Source organism: Triturus cristatus, chromosome 9 (assembly GCF_964204655.1).
Source record: "Triturus cristatus chromosome 9, aTriCri1.1, whole genome shotgun sequence".
In the NCBI taxonomy this organism is placed as follows: domain Eukaryota; kingdom Metazoa; phylum Chordata; class Amphibia; order Caudata; family Salamandridae; genus Triturus; species Triturus cristatus.
Genome location: NC_140592.1, coordinates 1119898157 through 1119924154, shown reverse-complemented (window position 1 = coordinate 1119924154; position 25998 = coordinate 1119898157). Strand labels below are relative to the sequence as shown.

General features: G+C 43.3%; 1 protein-coding gene across 5 annotated transcripts in view; it reads right to left on the bottom strand.

The window, feature by feature from the left end:
* Positions 1–25998, bottom strand: part of MDGA2 (MAM domain containing glycosylphosphatidylinositol anchor 2) — a 1462473-nt gene that overhangs the window by 677343 nt on the left and 759132 nt on the right. The gene's annotated exons all lie outside the window — the stretch shown is intronic.

Here is a 25998-nt window from a genome sequence, read left to right as displayed (position 1 = left end):
AGTAGGCATATTAAATGTAACCGATACTGTTGCATAAACTGGAGTGGGAATAGTATATCTATTATTTTCAGACTTCAACATTTTTAAAATATTGTTTAAATATATTTACTAATATTATTATTACTACTACTATTAACTATTATTAACATTATTATTATTATTTTAGGTGTTATATTATTTATATATATATATGTACGTGTATATATATATTATCTACTGGCGGTCGCCAGTAGATAGTTATAGTTAGGACCGTGTTTCCATAGGAAATCTCAAAATTCTATTTTGAATAACTTTGGCGCCGGTTGACGAATCTTCGCGAAATTTTCTAAACTAATGGGGCGCTCTGCTCAGCTCCTACCCTGAAAGTCTCGGGGGGATTCGTCAAGCGGGGGCCGTGAAAAAAGGGGGGTCCCAAAACGCGTTTTCCCCATGCATTTTCCCATAGGACTTTTAGTCGAAGGTACAGACCGAACGGCTGAACAGAATTACTTGAAATTTGGCAGAGAGGTAGTCCTCAGGTCAGGGATGTGCCTTTTGCATATATGGAGTCAATCTGTTCAGTAGTTCCTGAGAAAATTGCAGTTAAAAGCACATACATATCTATAGCCGCGCACCGTGCGCGCACCCTAACGTGCGCGAGCGTAATTCTGATTGGTTGTTACATGTCAGTCAACGTTTGAATCGGTCGAAATCAGGAAGTGTCGGCCGCCATTTTGTTTGTTTTCAGTGCGAGAGTGGAAAAGGAAGGTGGCGAACATGAAAAGGGGGCAGGGTAGAGAGTTCCTGACCCCCTAGCCTTTGTCAGGGGGTCCCTGAAGGACCCCGAAGGCAGAAAAAAACATTTAAATTTTATTTTTTTTAAATCGCGGGGGTGATGAAAAACCATAAAAAAATATATATATTTTAATACGTAGTTTATTGAAAAATAAATATATATAAAAAATAATAATACATACATAACTTAGCATTTAAAAAAACGTACAAATTCATTGAAAAAACCATAGGTTTCACACACGTTATAGTTAGGAATTAGCATTTAAAAAACCTTGCAAATTCACTTAAAAAACCATAGGTTTCACACATGTTATAGTTAGGTGGATATTTCACTCGTAAAAAACCAATGAAATTCCACCGTTATAGTTAGTTCAGATAACTATAACTCGCGCGACCTCCACTCTATCACAAGGATGATGTCATCAGTGATGTCAAGAGTGATGCCACTGACCATGTCATGAGTGATGTAATATGTGACGTCATGAGCAGAGGATTGCGGGCGTGCGAGTTATAGTTATCTGAACTAACTATAACGGTGGAATATCATTGGTTTTTTACGAGTGAAATATCCACCTAACTATAACATGTGTGAAACCTATGGTTTTTTAAGTGAATATATATATATACACATTTTCTTTTTGAATGTTATAGTTTCTTATAATGAATTAATTTGATAATTTATTTAATTTATGACACTTATGATATATATATATATATATATATATATATATATATATATATATATGTATTGTCACAAAGATTGCTCTCTTGGGTGTGCCACATGCAGGGAGATAAGCACACAGCCCCCACCGGTAGCAGCTTTCCGGTCTTTCACACGCCTCTCTCTTAACTGCCATACGCGTTTTGGGCGGCTTCACCGCCTTTGATCACTGGCTGGCCATGAATCACAAAAGGCTTAATTACTCGCACTAATTTATTCAATCCAGTAGTTTCTGCCCCAATTGGCGTGGGCAGAGTGGCATTATGGTCCTCGTAGTCTGATGCCCTTAGTGCAATAAATAAAACCCAAGTGGATGCCTTTTGAAAGTCTGTGAAAACAATGTTAGACCCCATTGGGTGGATTGGGGTGTAGATAAGAGCCTTCTGCTGCCAATATTTGCCGCCGGTCCAAGCTCTCCTTGCTTCATTCACTGCTCTTGATTCCTGAGCAGCGTGAAGCCGCCATTCCAGCAGCAGGACACTCCCGCAACTGAGCCAGCCGCATTGATTATTGTCACAAATATTGCTCTCTTGGCTGTGCCACATGCACGCAGATAAGCAGACAGCCCCCACCGGTATAAATATATATATATACATAAATGCTTTTCATGGTAGTAAATATAAACAACACAAATGTCATATAATGTAATATCATGTAAAATATATAATTTTATAATATTTTCAATTATAAATATGTATGAATAAAGATACACACACATATATGTGCGAGTTTATATAAGTATATATTTATATTATCTACTGGCGGTCGCCAGTAGATAGTTATAGTTAGGACCGTGTTTCCATAGGAAATCCGCAACATTCTATTTGGAATAACTTTGGCGCCGGTTGACGAATCCTCGCAAAATTTTCAAAATAGGTGGGGCGTTCCACTCCGCTGCTACCCTGAAAGTCTCGGGGGGATTCGTCAAGCGGGGGCTGAGAAAAAAGGGGGGTCCCAACACGCATTTTCCCCATGCAATTTTCCATAGGGACCTTTAGTCCAAGGTACAGCACGAACGGCTGAACAGAATTACTTGAAATTTGGCAAAGAGGTAGTCCTCAGGTCAGGCATGTGTCTTTTGCATTTATGGTGTCAATCTGTTCAGTAGTTCCTGAGAAAATCAAAAGTAAAATCACATACATATCTGGGCGGAGCCTAACCACACATCTCATCGTGAGATCTGATTGGCTGTCAGTACTTCATCCAAGAAATGTTGGCAGCCATCTTGGGACCAATATACATGATAGCACCTCATTAAAAAGCATTGCAGTTAATAGAAGGTTTTAAGACTTTAGTTACATTATAAATCATTTGTTGATGGTACCATACTCATTTTAGGAATTGTGGTGTGTTCTAAGGTGATTTTACCATGTGAAAAAGCCTTCTGCTGTGATATCACGAACCATGTTTGAGGTTTGGAAGGTGATCTATAAGCTAAACTGAGAGCATATTTTCTGTAAATTCACATTATCTTTCTCAGTCATGTAAGAATGAAGTCTGACATTCTCAGTAAAACATGTACATCCAACAAGGGCAGAGACTGTCAGTTGATTCATTTGTGTTCTACTGCAGCTTCCCAGAGTGCTCTAAAGAACAACTAGAGCGCTAACTGTCTTACTTATGACAAAAGTATGGCACACCTGAAGCCATCTTGATTGGAACAAACTGGTAACACTTAAAACATTTAATTTAAAAAGGAACACAATGAGGGGGTTCATTTTGCCATAGAAATTATGATTAGTGCTGAAAAATTAGGGCACATTTTGAGTGACTTCTAAAATCCTCTTCTATTTCATTAAAAAATTCTGATATGCAGACTGAAACATGCACTTCTAATACTAGCAGCAGACTTCCGTGGTGAGCAGTAGCTTTACTACAGTGATCTAATGAGCAACTAGAGTGCTAACATTCAGAATTTATGGCAAATGTGTGACATATCTGAATACCTTCTTGATGGAATCAAAGTAAAAAACTGAAAGCATTTCCTACTGAGGAGACTGCAGTAAATGATGAAATTATGAAACATCATAACAAATAAATCTCCTAAAATGTCCACCAGAGACAAAAGAGTCCAAATGTAGCCCAAATATCACCCAGATGTAGCCCAAATGTAGCCCAATGACAGAAGTGTGCAAAACACTTATTTTTTGTGTATTTGCAGTTTTATATAGTGCAGACTTGTCAGGTATTGGAGTGCTTTACATGAACATTGGTTACATCACACAAGATCAAATTCATTTTGGTTGTAGACATGGGGAGATTAAGTGATTTGACCAGAATCACAGAATGTTGAGCTGAAGCAGAAACTCCAACCTGGTTCCCCAGTTGCAAAGTCTGCAGCTCTGGAAGTAACACCACACCCTCTCCCCTTGGATGCATTTAATCAAGTGGTCAACTGGATAAAAAAACTAAGATTACAAATAATTTAAAAGTTCTTTGTCGCTATTTGAAAACTCAGAAAATATGTCCTCATTTTAGTTTTTTAGAGCACTAACCATAATTCTGATGCAAATAGGACCCTCTCATATATGTAATCTCTAAAGGAAATGCTCTAGGCATTACAGTTTTGATTACATCAAGATGACATCAGGCATTCCACACTTTTGTAATAAATATAGAATGTTAGCAATCTAGTTGTTCATTGGGATACTGTTGAGAGGCAGAGGCCAGGGGCACGGACTCTGAAAATTGAAGGCAGGTAGGAGAGTGCAGAGGCAACAATTTGACCACACTAGGCAGGCAGGAAGGGCAGTGGCAGCACAACAGACTATGGAGGGCAGTGGAAAGGGGGGCAGGGGCAACAAACCAACAATACCGGACTGGCAAGAGAGGCTGTGGCAATATAATAGACCATTGTGGGCAGAAGGAAGAGGCAGTGGTCATACAACCATACATGCCACCAGACCCGTTTCAGCCAGGAAACGTACAATGTTTTTAAGCTCAAATGGGCTTTACTTGATCTGTTTCCTGTCTACAATCTTCTCTTTTTCAATGTAACTCAAAGGGGAAAATCAATACCCCAGTATTATTTCAAAATCTCCCTCTTACCAAGTTCAAAATGTTCGCAAGTATGGTACATTGGATCATGGTAGGCAGGAGGAATTGGGGTAGGGACATGAACTCGGATAACAGAGGACAGGAGGGACATTGAGAGGTGCACCAAACTGACCTTACAGGGCAGGCATCAGGGTTTGCAGCAGCACAATACACCACACAGGGCATGCGGGACGGGAGTGCAGCACAACAATCCATAGAAAGCAATAGGGAGGGGACAGGACCATGCACATGGACAACAGACAACACTGGGGTAAGAGGCAATGGTAGCTAGCTGACCATAATGGACAGACAGGAGAGAAAGCTGCAGCATAGCAGACCATAAAGGGAAGGAGGGACGGATCAGGGGCATTACAATGGAACCGACAAGCCAGGAGGGAGGGTATAGGGGTCTGCACATGGAAACAAAGGGCTGGGGCAAGGGGGCAGGGCAGGAGCAGCAAGATGACCATGGAGGTCAAGCAGCATGGGCACTAGAAACAAGACACACCATGGAGAGCAACAGTGAGACTATGATGGCATACACACAGACCATGGAGGGAAGGTGGGAGGGGGTCAGGAGCAGCTAGCTGACCACACAGGGAAGGTGGGAGGGGCCATGGCAGCACAGAAGACCATGCATGGCAAGCGGGAGGGTTAGTGGCAGCACAATGGCTATGATGGGCAAGAAGGAGGGTGCAGGGGCATGCACAAAGGACCATGGAGGATAGAAGGGAGGGTCAGGACCTGGGCACAGACAAGAGAGTTCAGGGGAAGGGGCCTCACAACAGACCGCGCGGGGCAGGCAGGAGGAGCAGTTGCAGCACAACAGACCAGGGAGGGCAGAAGGGTGTGGCAGTAAAATGGACCATGGAGGACAGGAGGAAGGGGATAGGGGCATGGCATGTGGACAGGCAGGGTGGAGGTGGCAGGGACAGGTTACAGTCATCTGACAATGCTAGGCAGGTGGTAGGGGAGTGGCAGCTCAACAGAACACTCAGAGTAGATAGGAGTGGCAGGTCCATGGAACATGGTGGTCAAAAAGGATGGAGCAGGGGCATGCACAAAGACATCGGAGGGCAGGGGGAAGGAGAATAGGGGCAGCAAGCAAAGCACAGAGGCTAAGCAGGAGGTCAATGATGGGCCATAGAATTGGGCAATGGAGGGCAGGATGAGTGGACTGGTACATCATGCTAAATGCAGGGCAGTGGCAGCACATCAGACCATGCATGGCAGGAGGGAGGAGGCTAGTCCATGGATTCAGACAACAGAGGATAGGGAGGAGGTGGACGGGGCAGCAAGGTAACTGTTCATAGAAGGTGGGTATTAGGAACTTTATTGTTTTTAAAATGTGTTTCTGTGCGAACTACTTAAAATATGAACAAGTATGCAGCATAATCTCACTTTTATTCAGGAAGAAGAGGACGTTTGGGACTGTGACTCCGGGCTCACTTGGCAGAAACATCCCCTGACCCTCCACCCCCCATCGCAAAATGTAATGCCCGTGAAAAGGGTAGGTGGACGCAGTGTTATATAGAACATAGTCCTGAGAGCACGATTTAAAATGAAAACTAGATATAGTATATGGTATAAACTATGCACCAAAAAGTGTGATATAAGATGAACCGGGACGTGAAATATAATATGCAATACATTGTGCGCAATGACAGATTCATTGGAGAGCGCGAGATAGCACAGGCACTAGCGCTTGCTATGTGATATGCGCCTTGGAGTGTAATATGCACAGGGCAGTGTTGTGTAACCTAAGTAGTCTCTAAAGTTGTAATATAAAATATGTGCTGGGTAGTGTAACATTGCATATGCACTGTGACAAAGATATGGATCCCAGATTGTAATATGTGTGGCATAGCGCTGTGCTTTATAACATAGGCATCGAGGAAGGCACGTTAGATGGGGCAATATAACCCGTGCGAAGGCAAGTGTGGCATGACATATTCACGGGGTGGTGTTACAGTGCACATGGGCTAGAGAGTGTCATAGCATATGCACTAGCTGGTGGAATACAACACAGAGGTGTGTGGCACTCGGCGGGCACTGGTGGGTGTAACACAGCATTGGGCTCAGCCAGGAGCACGCTGTGACTCTCAAGTGAGGTTTGTCTCCTTTCCAGAGAGTAAAATAAATAGTATTACACATCCGGCAGTGGATGTGTGTTTTATTAACCGTGAGGGGGTTTCTTGCATAGTTTGGTCGAATTTTTGTCGAATCCCCTTTGAATGGCTTGGTGTGCATGTGTATTAAATGTGCCCGTCAATAGCTACCCATGTTTGTATAAATAAATGACAAGGGTGTCTACTTGGAGAGTACCCACCAGCGGGGGCGCCGGGATTAGGCACGGTAGGGTGTCAGACATGTCAGAGCTTCACTAGCCGTGTGAATACATTCTACGTGGATTCATTGTATGCATAGTCGCCTTTTAATGAATATCACGCAAATCGTCATGGTGATAGGTACATACGGTTTGTCCAGCATGTCCTAGGTGTTTCTATAAATATATTTAAAAAATAAAAAATAAAAAACAAAGGCCGGCCCCGGGGGATGGGGTCCCCGGGGCATAAGTGGCCTGAGGAGGGGGGCAACACAGCCCCCCTCCTAAAGAATAAAAAAATAAATAAAAGGCATCGCGCCGGAGGCCACGCCCCCTCCTTGCAGCACTCTGCAAACGCGCCCCCTGGCCAGTTGTAAGTTGAGGAATTAATTCCCCTTCAATACTGAGGGTCCCTGAGGGCCAACTAGCCCAACAGGTATCTCCAGTATGCGCCAGGGAGCTGCGTTGCAGACAGGCGTTCTGAGGCCACGCCCCTTTTTACACCTCCATGCAACGCAGCTCTGTGGCGCTTACTGGAGGTACCTAGTGGGCTAGTTTGACCCTAGGGACCCTTAGGATTCAAGGGGACTTAATCTCTCAATTCAGAACGCCCGCAGGCCCTGTGGGTCGTTTTTAAGTTGGGGAAATAATTCCCTTTCAACCCTGAGGGGCCCTGGGGTCCAACTAGCCCACCAGGTGCTTCCAGTAAGCACCACTGCTCTGTGTTGCAGAGAGGTGGTGCAGGCCCTGCCACTTTTTACACCTCTCTGCAACGCAGCTCTGTGGTGCTTACTGGAGGTACCTAGTGGTCTAGTTGGACCCTAGGGACCCTCAGGATTCAAGGGGACTTAATCTCCCAACTTAAAACAGCTACAGGGTGTGTTTACACAGTGGGGAAGGGAGGGGACGGGGCATGAGGTGACGTGTTCAAACACGCCCTGTGGTGCGTTTTAAGAGGTAGTTTTAATCCCCTGCCCTAATATATACTAGGGGCTTACAGAGGAGGTCATGCTAATCACAGGGGGACCCCAACACATAGTGTGCCCTAGTGTATGTAGGTGTTTTCACTGTATTCTAATTTCTAATTTCTAATTTAAAACATTTATAAAGCGCAGCGTACACCGAACGGTTTCTTGGCGCTAGTGGAGGGTATTGGCAACAGAGGCAAAGTAGGAGCCTATGGGAGAGCAAGGGGGGGAGGTTAAACAGGGAAGGCCTGTTTAAACAGAAACGTTTTTAGTTCCTTGCGGAAGGGCACATAATGGGTAGCCGCCCGAAGATGGTCAGGGAGGGAGTTCCAGAGAGTGGGGGCCAAGGTAGAGAAGTTGGTCCCTCCCCACTTTTTACGTCTGAAGCGTGGGATTTGAAGGAGGGACTTGGAAGAAGAGCGAAGCTCTCTGGTGGGAACGTATTCTTTTATTAATGAAGAAATAAAGGCGGGGCAGTGCCTTGGCGGGCCTGGAAAACCGTACATGCGGTTTTAAAAAGGGAGCGTTCCTTGACAGGGAGCCAATGGAGCTCCCTGAGAAGGGGTGTGGAGTGGTGGTAACGTGGGAGACCAAAGACCAACCGAGCAGCCTGGTTTTGGACCATCTGGAGCCTCCTCAGGCTGTATGCTGGTATGCCGTTGTAAAGGGCATTGGCGTAGTCCAGCCGGGATATTACCAATGCGGCCATGATCATTTTGAGTGCCTGGGGGGAAAAGAAGCGCGAGACAGTGCGGATAGTTCGGAGGGTGAGGAAGCAGGAAGAGACTACAGAGCTGACTTGAGAGTGGAGGGTGAGCTGATTGTTCATTTTGACCCCCAATGTTTTGACCGTGGTAGAAGGAATGGGGGCAGGACCAAGAGAGGAGGGCCAGAAGAGAGAATTCCAGGGACTGGAAGAACCCCCGGTGAGAACCAACTCGGTTTTATCCGGGTTCAACTTGAGATGGTTGTGGTTCATCCAGTCCCTGATGAATGTCATGGTGGACTGGAAGCTAGAGACAGAGAAGGGAGAAGAGGATAAGTCAAAGATGAGCTGAAGGTCATCCGCGTAATTGTACACGGTAACCTCCAGCTGCTGGAGAGCGAAGATGAGGGAAGAGATATAGAGATTGAATAGTAAGGGAGACAGAGAGGAACCCTGGGGAACACCACAAGTGACGGGAAGTGGGGTGGTAGTGAAGTCTCCCAGCCGGACCGCCTGGGTACGGTCCCTCAGGAAGGAGGAAAGCCACACCAGGGCTGATCCCTCAATTCCAGCCGCCTTGACACGGGACAGTAAGATGGTGTGGTCCACCGTGTCAAATGCGGCGGAGAGATCGAGGAGTACCAGCGCCTGGTGTTTGTTATGATCCATACCCTTCCTGAGGTTGTCAAGGACTGATACCACGACTGATTCAGTCAAGTGCCTGGGTCGGAAGCCAGTCTGGCGGGAGGCCAGTCCCCCATTGGCCTCTACGTGGGAGCTGAATACCGCGGTGACATGGCGCTCCAGCACCTTGCCCAGATAGGGCAGCAGGGAAATGGGGCGATAATTGGCTGAGATGGACGGGTCAGCGCCAGGCTTCTTTAAGATGGGCACTATGGTAGCTGATTTTAGCGCGGGGGTCACTACTCCCTGCGCTAGAGAACTATTGAGGAAAATGATGGGGGGTTCAGGGCAGGAGGAGTAAATTTGTTGCAGGATTTGCGCCGGACAGATATCTGCCGGGGAACCAGACTTAACTTTGGGGAGAATCTCCAGAAATACCTCCTCAGTGAGGGGAGGGATGGAGGTAAGATGATTTTGGACAGTAGGGGGAAAAGGATCAACAAAGGTAGACGAGGGGGGGATGTTGGCCTTGATGGTAGCGATCTTGTCAAGAAAATAAGTGTTAATTTGGTTGCATAGAGGCTGGGATGGGGGGATTTGGGGTGAAACTCTGTCGGAATAGGCCAGGTCATTCACTATACCGAAGATTTCCCTGGGTTTATTCTCAGCTGACATTATTTTTAATGAAAAATAGGAGGTTTTGGCGGCGAGGATTGCAGTCTTGTATTCGGCAAGTGATGTAAGGTAGAGGGTTTTGAATAAGGGGCAGTAATTTTTTTCTCCAGTGCCTCTCTGCCTGTCGAACAGACAGTTTTAGCTCTTTTAGATGGTCATTGAACCACCTGTTCGGATCCTTAGGTCGCCGGACGGAAATGCGACGCAGGGGAGCCACTGAGTCACAACCTCTAGCCAACCAAGTATTAATAGTGTTGGCTTGAGAGTCGGACGGAAGACCAGAAAGGGTCGGAATAGAGTTCCGAAGGTGAGAGGTCAATGTGGGAAAATCAACTCTGTTCCAATTGCGCGCCCAGGTATTTTTGGCGTGTAGGACTTTGGATACCGGGTTGAGAGAGATGGAGAAAGAAATAAGGGCATGATCGGACCAGAGACAAGGGGAGACCGTCACTGGGGAAACAGGCAGGTTGAGGGACCAAACCTCGTCAAGTATGTGACCGTGAGAGTGAGTGGGGACAGAGATGTGTGACACAAAATTCAGAGATAGAAGAGACTCCGTGAATTCTTTCGAGGCAGTGCACTCAGAAGGGTCCAAGGGCCAGTAGTTGAAATCCCCTAACACCAAGACCGAAGCGTAGTTAATCACCATATTGGCCAGCATGTCTTGAAATGCCGGCAGAAACAGAGGGGAAAACTGGGGAGGGCGATACATTAGAAGACAAGTAATAGGGGGGGAGAAGACGAGGGAACGAACTGTAAGGAATTCAGTGGAGGGAATGGGGGGAAAGGGAAGGGTTTGAAAATTCAATTCCGACCGGGTGATTAACGCCACACCACCGCCTACCCTACCCGCCGGGCGGTCGGCGCGTAAGGCGACGTAGGGAGGGGGAAGGGTAGCCAAGAGAATGGGGAGGGAGGAATCACAGAACCAGGTTTCGGTCAAGAGCAATAAGTCAGGCTTCTCAGAATCGAGCAGGACAAAGAGCTCATGATGGTGCTTGACCGCTGACCTGGTGTTGAGTAAGAGAACAGATAATGATGGAGTAGAAGGAATGGGGTCCGTCGGGGAAGGGCATTGTGGCGGAGAGGAGGGCAGGGAGGACGGCGATGTAGGAATAGGAGAAGGGACAAGCCCTAGTGAGACAATGTGCCTGCGGACGGATTCTGAGAGTGGCCAGTGACCTTGGAGGGTGGTAAGCTCATCGGAAGAGTATGAAATAAAATTGGCATGGAGTCGTGCCCCTAGCCCCGTCCGGCCGCGGACGGGCGCAGACGGGCTTGCCTTAGGCGCGCCTTCGGCGCGCAAACGGCGCGCCCGCTGCGCACGTCCGCTGCGTGTTCTGTGAATGCACATTTGAAATAGAAGGCCTCAGGGGCGGGAAGAGGGCGTGGCCAGGAGGTGGGCGTGGCCAACAGCGAGGGACGCCGGTGCAAGGGGTCACGTGAGCGCTAGATCCGCTCCGTGATACCCAAAGTGCAAAGTGCTGAATAAGGTGTCTAAGCACAGATTAAAAACACATAAAATCACAATAAGCTCCCAACCAGCATCTACTCCCGGCTTTTCGCCTCAGGAGACAAACCCAGCCGAGCGCGAGGAGATCGGCGCTTATAAGGGGCGGGAAGAGGGCATGGCCAGGAGGTGGGCGTGGCCAACGGCGAGGGACGCCGGTGCAAGGGGTCACGTGAGCGCTAGATCCGCTCCGTGATACCCAAAGTGCAAAGTGCTGAATAAGGTGTCTAAGCACAGATTAAAAACACATAAAATCACAATAAGCTCCCAACCAGCATCTACTCCCGGCTTTTCGCCTCAGGAGACAAACCCAGCCGAGCGCGAGGAGATCGGCGCTTATAAGGGGCGGGAAGAGGGCGTGGCCAGGAGGTGGGCGTGGCCAACGGCGAGGGACGCCGGTGCAAGGGGTCACGTGAGCGCTAGATCCGCTCCGTGATACCCAAAGTGCAAAGTGCTGAATAAGTCTTTTAACATAGCACTGGCTCTAGGACTGGTTAGTCAGACTCAGTTACCACCAGTATCCGTCTGAAAAAGTTGAGGGTACAGGATGATTTTGCAACAAGGCTTGTTTCTGCTCTTCTGTTTGTTCTTTCTGCACGTTATACTTCTTCCTGCACTTTTCTTCGTCTTTGAGGACTTCTGTTGCTTCTTTCTGCATTTCTTTTTTTTCTTTCTGTGCGTGTTGCCTTCTTTCTTCACATGTCCTATCTCTGTAGGCATAGCTAGAAATTAGCATTTAAAAAACCTTTGAAATTCACTGAAAAAAACATAGGTTGCAGGCACATTATAGCTAGGAATTAGCATTTAAAAAACCTTGGAAATTCACTGAAAAAACCATAGGTTTCAGGGGCGTTATAGTTAGCTGGACTTTTCACTCATACAAAACCATAGAAATGTCCCCGTTATAGTTAGTTCAGCTAACTATAACTCGCGCGCCCGCAATGCACTGCTGATGACGTCACATATTACATCACTCATGACATGGTTTTTTCAGTGAATGAATATATATATAGTATAGTATAGTATAGTAGTTATTTAACTTACATTATGTTAATATTCTATATTAAAATATTAAAGATTTACTATTTTAAACTATATGTAAATATTAAAAAACAATCTTTTCTATGTTTTTTAATGATATTAGTGTGATTTTTTTAAAGCTTATCATTATAAGTATAGGGATACAATATTTTTATAATCAATATTTTTGACACAATATTTTTGTATCACAATATTGTTGTTTTCAATATTTTGTCAGCAATCCTGGGCTTGTGTCAAGATGTTGAAGTCAGCATGAGCCAAGAGATGCTTATAACCTTATTGCCCTCTTGCAGGTAACCATTAAACTCTGGTTATTGCATATGCTGCTCAGAACAGAGTACGCCAGAGAGTGGCTTACAGCTTGTAGAGATCTATATAAGCTATCTTGACTCACTAACCTAGTCAATGTTGAAAAATTAACTGCAGGGTAAACACTAAACATAATTATAAAACTGCATCTGTTAATGTGATTGAACAAAATTATTGTAATCTGCTTGATAACTCATGTAAATATAATGATGTTTAAAGATTAACAAGATGACCTTTGCAAGCAGCTCATATGAAAACTGAAGTGATTAAAACAATCAGGTCAAATGCTTGGTAAAATAAAGCAAGGGTCGCTGTCTCTATATTTTTGCAGCTAGGTAAGTTAATTTGTTTCATTGACATTTTTTAAAGTAACATTAGTTTTATACATATTTCATTTTCATGTATGTATAGTTTTGACTTCAGGAACCTTTTATTCAGGTGTTCATATTCTGTTGCCAATGTGGTGTGAGTGGGTGCAGAAATACTGTGTTCATTTGTAGAAGGGATGTTTTTACCATGTAGCAGATTGCTATTATTCAAAATATTCGCCCACAACCTCCCAGGCACATATCTCTATTGCTTAGGCTTCAAAAGATGTTGCCCATCCATACAGTATGATGACAAATGTCTTCTCGGAAGCAATTCACAGTTGTTTTAAAAAAAAAAAGAAGAAATGACCAACACATATCTAATGCACACCACAAAACACTAATTTCTAGGCACCAGCAGTATTTCTGTGCAGCCTTTTGAGACAATGTGATGTTCACAATCATTGAGGGGGTCATCGGACAGCAATTTTCCCCCTACCATATTACGATGGCGGGGGAATCGTTCTAGTACCATGGCAGTCGTAAAGACCACCCTGTGATCCACCCAATAGACACATTTAAATTAGGTCTCTATTATTTTAGGAGCCAGAAATGACTGCTTGAAAATCTTCCTTCCCCTTTTCTTCTGCAATAGCGCAGCAAATATCGGGGTACGTTTTTTAAGGACAAGCAGTTCCCATGAACACATTTAAGGACATCGTAAGGCTAATTGTGAAACATTTTGTTGGTGTTTTTACCTGTCCTGTTAATAGTCCATTATTAAGTGCAGTCAGCTTTCACTACTCTAACCTGAAAGTCAGTTTGTGGAGGCAGTATTGTCTGACATAAGTGTCTGTGCCTGCTTTAACAAATAATGGTAGTTGCCAATAACAAAAACAAAAAAATAGCACAAAGTCTCAAATACATGAACCCCAACTTGTACTGAATATCAAGTAACTTGGATTCACACTGGACACCAACTTCACAATCAATGAACAAGTTTCCAAAAAACACAAGGACAACCTGGTACCAGCTTGCTCTTTCAAAGAAAGTGAACTTGTTTTGTCCAGAAAGCAACTTCTGAACGACTACTCAAGCCCTCATGCTCACTTATCTGAATGGTGTTAATGTCTTGCTCCATAGACTCCTAGACTCAACATTGCCCCTCCCCCCCTTGCAGCACATCTCATGCAGGGCTTGAGGAAATTTGATAACTTTATTCCCATACTAATGGAAATCTCATTGCTCCCCGTGCTGGCTAGTAAATTTTTTTAAATCAGCTGCATCATTTACAAATTCATCATGATCAGCATCCCTGGCTTATTTGCAAACAAGCTATCTGTGGTGGCTCACAGGACACCCACAGCCAGGTCACCATCTGACAGGGGGATAAGAAGAGTAAAAACTAAAACAACAAGGCTGCAGGCTGAATCTGGAACAACTTCCCTTGAATCCATAAAGATCGCCAAACGCTACTCTAGTTTAGGATAATTTGAGGATGCGCCTGATTCAAGGACTCTTCTTCACAATGCAATAACCATCCTCTTCTGCTCCTAGGCTCAGATACCGCTTATCATTCATTCACTTTAAGCTTGCCTTTGACCCTGTACAGCCATCAGCTGTCAGTGTTATACAAATACCACATAAATACAGGTAGATTGCAGTGAAACAAGAACAACTTACCAGCACAATATACAATAAAAATTCAAATACAATCCAGTGTAAAAACAGTAACTGAAAGTTACAAAACAAAATTGCATCATAACACAACAAAAATGCAATACAATATCAGAATGCCCACAAACCACAATATGCTAACAACAAACAACAATATAGCTCAGCAACAAAGCTACACAACATCAAATAGACAGATAGACAAATGCTGTACACACTCAAATTAGTTGTGATTTAAATCCTCTTTAAAGGTAAAGTCAGATTTTAAGTTACTATTCTAAAAATGACACATTTAGAAAGTTTTCATTTTTTGCCTAAACCAAAGGTATGAGGGAGATGGTCTTCCTGACAGGATGGCTAGATATGAACTGAACCTTGTCCTGATTGCACTTCAAATAATCCTGATTGCAGCACACACAAAGGAACCTGACACCAGGTCTAGCCTTTGTCACCTTAGTCAGTTTGGAGCCAGGACCAGGGGAAGCAGAAGAACTCCCCAGAACCATAGAAGATTTCTAGTGACTGGAATCCAGAGAATGCTAAGGTGATTCTGGTATTTTACTGACCTCTGCTGGTTGTTTTTTATCAAGAAAGTTAAATAGAGGCAGTTGCCAGAAAAATTAAAAAATAGAGGCAGCTGCCAGAAAATTTTAAAAAAGAAAGTCCCTAAGCAGAAACAAATTCTGGTATTTTACTGACCTCTGCTGGTCATTTTCTATCAAGACAGTTAAATAGAGGCAGTTGAACAGAAAAAAAGTTCCTAAGCGGAAGCAGACAAGTCCTAGGGCTGATCTCCAGAGCCCACAAAGTACATACACATATAAGTATATACTAAAGTATATACAAGAGGTCTTGAATGCTCGACCTAAAAAGGAAGTCTGGATATGCATGAACCCAGGCTACCCAGAGGTGACTCCAAGGTTAATTGTCTAAACTATTTGAGCTACAGGAACAGTGCAAGATTCCAGAGACCTCCTTGCAACCACCCTGCTGATTAGCACCAACTGGACATGCTTAGACCTGCTTGAGCTGCTGCTGCTGCCCTGCAGCTAGCCTCTGTTGGAGTGAGTCATGATCCCCAATAGAAGCCTCCTAGGGCCTGTACACTTGGCTGGCATCAGAGTGTAATCTTCCGGAACTCCAGGTGAAACATTCAGACGTTTTTGCTCCTTACGACGTGGACTATTTGCACTGAACAACAACTTTACTCCATGAACAATACCCCAAAGCCTCAACGATATCTGCACTTTGTGCCAACAGCAACCATTTACGATGACCACCTACGAAAAGCTTCAGGGAGACCTGTACTTTGCACAAACAGTCCATGATTACAGCAAAAGGTTACTGTTTAGGTACTTCATAAATACTTTACACATTGCCTGTAAGTTAAGCCTGACTGCTTTTGTGTCAAGCTACCAGAGGGTTAAGCGCAGGTTTATTTAGTGACTTTTTTGGTTCATCTTTGTGTTTCTTAATGGGCAGGGCTTCCACCTCTCTCAACTAATAACTCAATTTCTTACACAATGCTATTAGTAAAAATTGGAAATCTTGGCTCCACTATGATTCACACCTGGTGTCAAGCACAAGATTCACTTGATGGAGGAGGAGTGCTTGATGTATCAAAGTTATATGCAGACACATTTTGATATGTGTCTCACTTTCCTGTTAGGATTGAATTTCCTCTTCTCCCAAATTTCCAGGTTCATCGAACAGAACAATTTGAATCTCATTCTTGGTATGACCACAATATAGTAGGATAATTTTGAGAATGTGTGCACCACTTACTTTAACTCAGTTTGTATAATATCTTGAGATCCCGGTTTAGTATCCTCTGTAGTATTATTTTTTAGTGGAGCTAGTATTACTGTGCATAGAATGCTGTAGCTACATGAGTATGTTTGGATCAGTGAGCCAGATAACTCCACATAGCTATTAGTCAGCATCCATGGAAATCTATTTTTGAGTATGTTGAATTTAAAGAGGTTTCACTTCAAATGCATTAAAAAAACTGAGTTCCTATTAAAATTCCGGTTCCACTAAACTTCATAGCAATACTTCATATGAATAGTCTATGAATACGTGCTCTATGTTTGCATGTCGAAAACCACCCTTATAAAGTGCAATTATCAGGTTACTACCATGCTAAGTAGCATAGAGATAGATTAGTAAAGTCAGGTGGCCATAGTCCCACACTTCAAAACAGGATTAACGAATACCTGAAAGTGCTTTGGCCATGATTCAGAGTATGTTAGCATATGGGATAGTATTTACTACACCAGGTTTTGACTGATACCACAGGTGAGGGGTTTTACCTGGTAGTTCATGTTCTGACTTTTGGAGGGTAAAATGAGGAATAAAATGTGGATTATTTTATCACACTGAAATGTGAATGCTTTGTTTTTACCATATATTGTCCCTTTCAAATTTTTCGTAGATTTAATCTGCTGAAATTTGTCAGAGGAAAACAGCGAAGGTGCAATAAGTGCTCTAATCATCACACAGCTCAGAATTGTGATGCTGGTCAAACTCTTATTCAATAACGGAGCCAGTCTCGCTGGTGGAAACAACATTTTTCCTTGCTCAGGTTTCAACATTCTTATTGCCAATTACCAGCTTATTAACACTAATGATTTTCATATTGTAGCACAGAATATTTACCTATATTTTTTTAATGCCCTCAAAGATTCCTTCTACATAAATGTTATTCATCAATTGATTTTGCTTGATTGGATCCTGAATGACCAATCTAAAAAGTGAGAACAAAAAATTATTTAAAAACATCTTACAGGTTTTTCTTGATGCTCACTGGATTTGCCCATCTGTTGTGTTCTAGTTATTTAAAGAGGCAAGCACAGTTTATTACCACACAAAACCATCGTACCAGAAACTTCAAGTGGGGGTCTCAAACAACATAAATCTGAAAACCAGGCAGCCAAAATCCTCAGGTTTTTGTGATGTGTACTCAAGGTCAGGCAGTGCTCAGGGGGATTAGAAGTTGTGAACAGGGCAGGTGCAGGGACTATAACAGGTGATGCCGTAATTTGAAATTGGATGCATAGTCCGGAGCTAAACATGACAACATCTATTTGCTGAATCTATTGATGTTGAAAAACATCTTTTCGGTCAGAATTTTCAAACAGATCATAGGTGGGAGAGGTACTTTGAAGATTTCAGCTTAATGTAATACTTTTTTAGCAAGTTACTGTTTAATGGGGGTAGGCTCTAGGTAAAAACAATGCTAATAAAGGGCAAGTTCTTGCATAATGTTTACCATAGTGCCAATTGTATATGTATACACAAGATATTTAGTTTGTGCATCTAGGAAGCACTTGAGGCAAATTAAGGGATTTTCAGATCAGTACTATATATCTTCCACTGGTACATCTTAAATTAGAGCAGCAATTTTGGAAACCCTTTACAATGGAAGGGTTAGTGCACCAGAGCTATCAGGTTGTGCATCTCAGGCCATCCAGAAGACCAATCTGTCCCAAGCTCCATAATAACCCAATAATTCCAGTAACTAACCATGCCACCAGACCCGTTTAAGCCAGGAAACGTACAATGTTTTTAAGCTCAAATGGGCTTTACTTGATCTGTTTCCTGTCTACAATCTTCTCTTTTTCAATGTAACTCAAAGGGGAAAATCAATACCCCAGTATTATTTCAAAATCTCCCTCTTACCAAGTTCAAAATGTTCGCAAGTATGGTACATTGGATCATGGTAGGCAGGAGGAATTGGGGTAGGGACATGAACTCGGATAACAGAGGACAGGAGGGACATTGAGAGGTGCACCAAACTGACCCTACAGGGCAGGCATCAGGGTTTGCAGCAGCACAATACACCACACAGGGCATGCGGGACGGGAGTGCAGCTCAACAATCCATAGAAAGCAATAGGGAGGGGACAGGACCATGCACATGGACAACAGACAACATTGGGGTAAGACGGGCGGGGCGGGAGTGCAGCACAACAATCCATAGAAAGCAGTAACTAACCATGCCACCAGACCCGTTTCAGCCAGGAAACGTACAATGTTTTTAAGCTCAAATGGGCTTTACTTGATCTGTTTCCTGTCTACAATCTTCTCTTTTTCAATGTAACTCAAAGGGGAAAATCAATACCCCAGTATTATTTCAAAATCTCCCTCTTACCAAGTTCAAAATGTTCACAAGTATGGTACATTGGATCATGGTAGGCAGGAGGAATTGGGGTAGGGACATGAACTCGGATAACAGAGGACAGGAGGGACATTGAGAGGTGCACCAAACTGACCCTACAGGGCAGGCATCAGGGTTTGCAGCAGCACAATACGCCACACAGGGCATGCGGGACGGGAGTGCAGCACAACAATCCATAGAAAGCAATAGGGAGGGGACAGGACCATGCACATGGACAACAGACAACATTGGGGTAAGAGGCAATGGTGCCACTAGAGATGCACATCTGGCCATGACAAAAGTTCTCTGGCAAAAAAGATCTTGCTGTGCCTAGTGTTTTCATAGCTGTGCAAATATGTCTATTAACAAAGAGTTTCACAGATGTGTTTAACTAAGTGGGTCATTAGGGGGCTAGATTAGTGAAATGAAAATGCTCCTCCCACAAATTTCAGATTTTAGCTTACTGTCTCCTTGGGGCACAACTGGGGTACATGCACTGAAAATTGGGATTGACAGTCTAATGTACTATAAAAACTGTCCCACCGCATTCCAACTCAGCTACATTCTGCAGGTTTCCGAATGAGCTCTTATTAAGGTATACTCTGGAAATGGAATTTCCTTGCTTTTGCGTCTATTAAGTTTGTATACAAAGTTATAGATGGACCACTTTAATGATGCTACTGCTTTACTAACCAGAAACCACCAATGCCCTGAAAGTTTAAATGTACTAGTCAATCAGAATTGCTCATGTTTACAGTGTGTTTACAGAGTTTAGAATATTATGCTATTGTAAGCCATAAATCCATAATGTCTTATTGCCTTTGCTTTGCTAGTGCAGTATATCAGTGTTAGCAACATTTAGTAAGTTGAAAGTGGAGACAACAATTTGCCTTGCTCATATCAGCTTCTTCCTCTTCCTGACCATTTTGGGAGCTCTTAGCGTTTAAATATTATACCCTAAGTCCAATCTGGGGCTCAGTTTCGAAGGCTTTTTTAATTAGAGGATGAGGTTTTTAGCTTCTGAAACTGTCAGTTTCAGCCAATTTCATTAGCCTGACACAACTTTCTAGCATTCAACATGAGACAGCTTTTCCATCAATGGACCTATTTCTGTCGGCCTGATCAGATGAGGAAAATGAAGCTGATATCAGTTACGTCACTGTGTGGCCACCACACAGATTCACTCTTATAGGCTTCATGCATGTGCTAGTAATAAAGAGAATGTCTAAGGTAATTGTGTTTCCAAGGCATTCATTGCATTGTAACAAAATAGAAGCCATAAGAAGAGTTTTAGATATTAAAATCTATTGCTGTAAGATGAATTGAAAGATAAACATCCTAAACTTCAAGGGGAATCTATAGAACATGGAAGGGTAAACAACTCAAAATAATTGAAAAGGAAAGAAAATCTAAAAGGATACAAAACAACTGGCGGGTGTTCATGGGCTGGATTTGATAATATTTCTGGCAATGTGCAATGCTACTGAAGAACATTGATACCAGCACTAAGCTAGGTATATTGTGGCAGAGAGAGACACCAAGATATCAAAACCCATTTCCCAGTCCCATTTATAAGGGGGACGAGGTTTAGTGTCAATCCAATGGTGGTACCTTTGCCCCAATTAACGGCCTGCCAACCCCCTACCATGCAAAAATCTGCTGATGTTATTCAATGCCTGATTTAACATGGTCTAGCAGGAAGGAATGATGACAGTGGAACCCACCACCACAACGTAGAATAAATATAAATATATTCTTCTTCTTGGAGTATCAACTAGAAGCAGCCCTACACAATTTTTGCTAACTACCTGCCTATTGAATTCTTTTTTTTTTTTTTTCTTAATAAGCTTTATTTCGATTTAAAATAAAATCACAAAAGCAATACATTTAAAAGAAGAGACCTCCCAACCAGTCACTATAATACACAGTACTCAAGTTCATTACAATGAATTAATATACAACTCCTCTAGTTTTACGTAGTCTCATTGCTGCCTTCAAAAAGTTTAAAACACAAAATAAAGTGAATTGATCGGTAGACATTTTTTAAAACAGTAATGCCACCCTTACATTTTTAAACTTAAGTTTCTTAAGCAGATTTTTCAGATACTGTCTCCTTGGCCCGGCATAAAAAGAACATAAAAATATCAAATGAAGGGTATCCTGCGGAGATCTACAATCGCAGCCGCAGGGCCCTTTATCGCTAAGTTTATCGGTAAAACCCTCTGGAACTGCTAATAAAAAATGAATAAGACCAAATCTAAAACGGGTAATTAAGAATCTTTCATGTGCATTAAGTACAAAAGACAGATAGGGTTCTATACCAGTGTTTGTTTTGACCAAGGCATGTTCTCTCACAGACCGCTTTGAGAGTTCTGCCTTTTCACGATTGCTAACCAGAAAATTAGAGTGCAAGATCTTTATACTCCCCTTGTCTCTGGACCTAATTATCTCGGGTGCACTGTACAGTTCCTCACGTCCCAACTTCATAAATGTGGTTTTGACGTATCGCAGCCACGGGATCCTGCTGCTATGATCCAGTTTCAAGCAGTCCAATAAGACAGATTTTGTTAATCCGGAGTCTTCATTGAGCCAAATTTTAAGCCAGCAAAGAAGAGGTTTGACGGCCACCAGGTCAGAGAGATAGCTGACCCCCAACTCCTCGTGTATGCTGAAAGTAGGTGAGCTAGGCGGAACTCTCAGCAAGTTTTTCAAATATTTCTTTTCAACAGTTTGAAGTTTAGACGTTTCTATGAAGCCCCAAACTTCACTACCATATAGAACCGCTGAACAACAGATGGAGTTATACAATTTTAAAATAAGGCCGGGCGTCCAATACCCCAGCAGTGTAGCATATCCCTTGATGGACCCTGTAATCCTGGACATGTTGAGACATTTTTCATCTATTAGATTTTTAAAATTCAGCTTTACATCAAAGGTTATGCCTAAGTAAGTGAACATGGGTACATTTCCTAGTACATGTGTACCAGTAGTAAAGTTCTGTTGTCTTCGTGGTTTCTCCCCTACCGTCATCACATATGATTTGGTGAGATTAGAAGACATGTCCAGATTAGTCATAAAAGTTGTAAAACCATCTATTAAAATTTGTAGTGCAGAGGGAGTTCGGGCCAGGAGAACAGCATCATCTGCGTATAATAGGACAGGCACTTTACGTGAACCTATCCTAGGGACATCTGTCGCAATACTGCTAAGAGTGGAGTCCAACCCATTTATATATAGCACAAATAAAAAAGGTGCGAGGATACAGCCCTGACGCACCCCACTCGGGCATTCAAAACTTTTGGTTAAATTCCCCGCTGGCGAGTACCTAACTACGGCTGAGGTGTCAGAGTGAAGAGTATGCAGTATGCCTATAAGTGATGGGTCAATCCCCATATCACCAAGCAGTGCCCACAATTTGCTGCGATTCACACGATCGAACGCAGCTGAGAGATCCATAAAGGCAAGAACTAATGATCCCTTTTTGGCTATGGTGTATTTGGCGCTGATTAAATATAGGTTAAGACATTGATCCACTGTGGACTTTCCCTTCCGAAACCCATACTGGGTGTCGGTATTCACCCCCTTAAGTTCTGCCCAGTCCTCTAGTCTATTTAAAATCACCCCACCCAAAACCTTCATGGTAGCGTCTATTAACGAAATAGGACGATAACAGTGGGGACTGTCCGTATCCCCCTTCTTATATATCGGGACAATATTGCAGAGGACCATGACGCTGGCATTTTACTTGTGATAGCAGCATTTAAAACTCTAGTCAGAAGCGGGATCCACACTTCAGGATTGCTATGATAAAGATCTGGCGGAATACTGTCAGGACCTGGGGCCTTGGGCGGCAATACCTACACTGACTTCCTCCATAGAGAAAAAAAGTGACTTGTGGAATCCGTTGGGGCTGCTGGGACCAGAAAGGCCACTTGATCTGTGGGGTGGTTATAAAGTCCTTTAAAATACAACTGCCAATCATCCGGTAAAATTACTGTTGAGATGTCTGGCTTATTTGGATCTGCAAAGCAGGGACTATTTATCACCTGCCAGAAGCGTGTGGTATCGTGTAATTCTGCAGCCACTGTTAAGTCTTCCCAGGCCGCGCGCTGTATTTGATTCTTGCGCTCCTTTAACACCCTATTATACTGTTTACGACATTCAGCCACTTTTGCCTTTACCCGCGGGGATTCTTTCATAACCATTTTGAGGTTCCTTAAAGCAAGAGAGCATGAGGCATCATACCATCTATTTTGATAAACATCCTAAACTTCAAGGGGAATCTATAGAACATGGAAGGGTAAACAACTCAAAATAATTGAAAAGGAAAGAAAATCAAAAAGGAGACAAATCAACTGGCGGGTGCTCATGGGCTGGATTTGATAATATTTCTGGCAATGTGCAATGCTACTGAAGAACATTGATACCAGCACTAAGCTAGGTATATTGTGGCAGAGAGAGACACCAAGATATCAAAACCCATTTCCCAGTCCCATTTATAAGAGGGACGAGGTTTAGTGTCAATCCAATGGTGGTACCTTTGCCCCAATTAACGTCCTGCCAACCCTCTACCATGCAAAAATCTGCTGATGTTATTCAATGCCTGATTTAACATGGTCTAGCAGGAAGGAATGATGACAGTGGAACCCACCACCACAACATCGAATAAATATAAATATATTCTTCTTCTTGGAGTATCAACTAGAAGCAGCCCTACACAATTTTTGATAACTACCTGCCTATTGAATTCAATCACACCGAGGCAGAGGATTATTACCAATAGCGAATGCATCTAAAAATAGCATCAAAGGATCAATTTTACAACATATATCCCTAAATTTGTCTAAAAAGAAATATTCCAGTACTTAAAAGTTTGCAAGGCACCCAGGGAAATAATCTTTCCACAGCAGAAAATCATGCATGTGACTTAAGAATAAAGAGTGCGCTGGCATAGCCCACTTTAAGGACTAGATTAACTGAGCATCTCACATACCCTCTCATCTCAAAGCAGTCTACTATTTCCCAGTCACTCCTGCCACAGTAGTCTTCCATTTTTCCACTGTTCATTAGACTCAAAGTAATTGCTGTTAAATTCTGAGAAAGTGAATATGGATTGTAGTGAAGTCTGTGCCCAGGAACGCCTTGTAGTCGATCAGATTGCGCTTAGAGTCGGTCCTACTGAAGCACTCTATTTTAAGACTTAAAACATTTTCCAGAAGTCAGATCACCTTTAGAAGGGCATGCCAGCAACTTGAAGCAGATCAGCGATTCAACGTCAGCAGCTGTAGTTTGGACAGTGAACACAGTTTCTTTCGATTCTACAGCTAGAAAGTTGGCAAACATTTTCTAAGTCCCACTTTTTGAAGTTTGGGGATAGAGAGAGAACACTCTCACACCAGCCAAGGGTTCAAGACCTGGAGGGCACCACTTGTGGGTTAGAACTCACTACAACAGAAGCCACCGTCAGGGTCCAGGGCAGGTCAAGCTGAAAATGGCCAGCTGGGCTCTTTCATGACAGTGGTCTTGCCGCTTTTGTGTCCCTGTAGCTTAACAGGAGGACAGCCTTCTGACCCATGGAGTACATGTCTTTTCTCCTGGGTACAATGGGGAACAGGTTCAGCCCTTAGGGTTCTCCTCACAGGTCTCAACAGCAGGTGGAGTCCCCTGTCCCCAGGTCTAGTAGTGTTCTGAAGAAGGTACCAAGTGTTGCCACATTTATGCCTGGCACTAGCTTATGGGTGGGAGTGACTCCATACACCTCCATATCAAATAGTGAACATTCCCAGGGCAACCCTACCCACTTATGCAGCAGGTCCTGTTTGCCTGACAGGGAACAATCCCACACTACACTTCTCTACCTATATCCAACATGACAGTTAATTTCTTCCTCTGTACAGAGTTTGCAGTGCCCACACAGATGTGTGGATATGTAAATGGGCAAGCCCCCCCCTCTGGTCACTCTAAACCAGCTCTATGGCAGCTCCCCCTACCACTGGGTTTGAAGCCAATCTAATGTGGTAGACAAAAGGGAGGCAGGCCCAGGTGCAAGCTACAATTGCTAGTGACAGTATAGGCTTTGAAGATATACAAGGGGCTCGACATAGCCCCCCCGCCATCCTGTCAAGGGGAGGACAACCTCTCCCCACACCAAATGCCTCTGTCTCAGCTTTAGGAGCCAATTTTCACACCATCAGCAATTCAGCTCCTGGATGATAGTTGGAAGGTCAAGCAAAAGGGCTTCTTAAGGCTCTAGGGAGGTTACATGTGACTTTATTCAAGTTCAATTTGTAAAATATTTAGTAGAAGTCTGACTTCACCAATGAATTTGATTCCCAGTAGATATTTTAAGACGTACAAGAGTGAACTTTTTATCTAGTTTCTAGGTGGCAATAACATTAATCACTTTTAAAAATATATATCACAATGCTTACCTGTGTAACAGCTAACCCTGCAATTGTGAAGATAACTATTAGAAATTGTCACTCTAAAGATATGTTTAACATTAAACCTTTACATGTACTGCTTTTGAATATCATGTACCCTGCCTTTTGGGCACTTGAGGCCTACTTGGAGGGGACTATAAATATTTAGAAGGAGGGTTTAGGCCTGTCAGCAGGGGTTATTTTGAAAGGTCGGATTTGCATTTTGAACCTGCATAGCCATTTTACTAGTGGCAGGCCTGCAGTAATGTTTTGTATTACCACTTTATTGGTGGCACAATATGTGCTACAATCCACTGGTGGCATTTAACTTACAGGCCCTGGGTGCACTTTTTACCATACACTACGGACTTTTAGGTATGTTAAATGTGTCAATTAGGAGTACAGACAATTGCAACATGTTTTACCGTCAGAGCACATGTAATAGGTAGTGCCTGGTTAGAATAGTCCAAGTGAACCCAGTCAAACAAGAATCGGTAATGCATTGGTTTTGCCTATGTAATGAATAAAGAGTCGTTTTAATCAATCAACACCCAGGAGAAGAAAAGAGCTCCCTGGCAGAGAACATGGGAATGGAGAGGGTGTGACACAGTGGCCAGAGCTGCTGACTCAAGAGCTCGGGATCCCGGTTCACGTCTCGGCATCGCCGCACAACATCCTTTGATTCTTTGCAAATCACGTAATCTTTCCGGGTGATAAATTGTTATATAAATATGCTGCGATAGTAA